The 2004-nt window shown below is 36.7% G+C and overlaps 1 long non-coding RNA gene across 1 annotated transcript; it reads right to left on the reverse strand.

Annotated features, from left to right (window-relative positions):
* Window positions 1–67: 67 nt before the first annotated feature.
* On the reverse strand, window positions 68–825 carry LOC109591851 (uncharacterized). Its single transcript, XR_002190043.1, has 2 exons — window positions 458–825; window positions 68–402 (listed from the first exon to the last, which is right to left on the reverse strand). It is a non-coding gene; the product is annotated as an uncharacterized LOC109591851 (long non-coding RNA).
* Between the last annotated feature and the right edge of the window lie 1179 nt (window positions 826–2004).

Below are 2004 nucleotides of genomic sequence, written 5' to 3' on the forward strand. Positions count from 1 at the left end.
AGTGGCAACTGATAAAAGCCGGAATAGAAGCCAAAGAAACATGGAAATGAAACGAAACGGAGCAACATTATTATTTTATTTTTAAAGTAATTATTATTGCTTTTTTGATAAAACAATTCAAAATCAGCTGGTATTTTACCAAGCATTAACGTAAATAACTGATTGACATTTAGTCCTAAAAGTGGTCGAGCAAGAACTGGTAGGAACCTTGCAGTAGTGTTGTGATAGTCATCATCATTAACATTAGGAATAATCTGTTTAAGGAGATCAGTAGGACTCTCCTTGATCTTTGGCTTCACAGGAGAAAAAACAAGACTTTCCAAAGATTCGCTATCACTTGAAGAGTTACTACTGCAAGAATCATTTGTCAAGTCAATTATTAATAAAACTCGAAAACTCCTCCTATAATTAAAAGAGGTGTGGTCAGTATTAAAATCTGGCAATCAGCCGTACTGACTTTCTCTTCTCCTCGGGCTTGACTAAATAGCCTCCTTTTAGCTTTTGGTCCTTGCTTGTGTCTGTGAAGCCTAAGAATTTGAGACATAGAGGGTAGAAGCTAGATAAACACCACCGAGAACACCAACAAACTCAGTACTTGATGAATGATGAGCAATTGAGCATGCGCACTGAGTCTGATAATCTGATTCCGTTTCCGTATTTCTCCGTTTCATTTCATTTCCGTGTTTCTTTGGTTTCTATTCCGGCTTTTATCAGTTGCCCTGTACAGTGCTTTGCAGGTTGCTTGACCCAGTTTCTGCTCACGTGACATGTATTACTAGTATGGTGAGAGTCACGTGATTAACGAGTTGCAGGGTCAAGCAACCTGCAAAGCACTGTACAATGCTTGACAAGACTTTGTGCAGCCGTCAGAAATCCGAAGTGACCAATCAAGATTCAATTTGTCATAATGATGTCATTATTTTAATAAATATTCATTGTAGTTATTGTTAAGTATAAAAATGGCGTGTTGTACTGAAATATCAAGGCACTGACTGTGGAAACCAAGCCATAAGAAGAGCTCTAGACACACTAGCTAGAGTTTCTGTCCTGCCTAGTATTAGTCGGGAACTTATTCTCTCGATGGTTCGAGGCAAGAAATGTTGAAATGATGGAACACGATTCGGACTCATGTTAAGCAAGTCATTTTGTTCCTCTTTTAGTGGCAAATAGCTCATTCTCCCGAGAACTTTGATCATAGCACTCAAAAGCATCCTTTATTATCATTAACACGTGCTTTTAACTATTATTAAAATTAATAAATAGCTACATTTCTTGGCTTCCTTCTGCACAAAGTCTTGTTAAGCATTGTACCAGACCCTTCTCCCGCAGGAGTTGGGTCTGGGTGGCCAGACTATATTACAAGAGGGATGGATCATGGAAGGTTCCGCTCTTATGATACTTGGTTTAAGGTAGGAACAGAAAAAGAGAGGGTGGTGGCGATAGGAATGTAGACATGGCAAGATATAGGAGCTTAAGGAGTATATTAATGCCTGATGTTACCAGTAACGGAAGTTACACAGTAACATGTATGTGGCAACCAATAAAAGCTTGTCAGCTAGTGTTACTTGCTTTATAGGATGATAATAAGTTTGTGGTATTGAGGCAGCATAAAAATACATTTGGAAATTGGAACAGGGTTTTTAATCAGCAATGGATTATAACTAATGATGTATCTCAGTAAGCAATCTTATTTAGCAAAATTACTTTTAATAATGATATACTTGCTGCATGTTTTAGAGTGGTTGATGTAATACTTTTGTGATAAAAAAAGGAATTTATGAAAGATCTATGAATTAATGCTATTAGATCTATCTATATATGTAAAGCAATTATGACACAGCATAAAACAAGCACAAATATACAAATTTGAAAGGTAGATTAACTGAGATACCATTACATGGTTGAATTGGCTTATAGAGGTAACAAAAGTAAAACAAGTAACAGTTATAACAAAGGTAACAGTCAGTGTAACAGAGGTGACAGAGTTAACAGTGGTAACAGAGG

This window comes from Amphimedon queenslandica, unplaced genomic scaffold, assembly GCF_000090795.2.
Source record: "Amphimedon queenslandica unplaced genomic scaffold, v1.1 AMPQUscaffold_7057_Cont20988, whole genome shotgun sequence".
NCBI classification, from domain to species: domain Eukaryota; kingdom Metazoa; phylum Porifera; class Demospongiae; order Haplosclerida; family Niphatidae; genus Amphimedon; species Amphimedon queenslandica.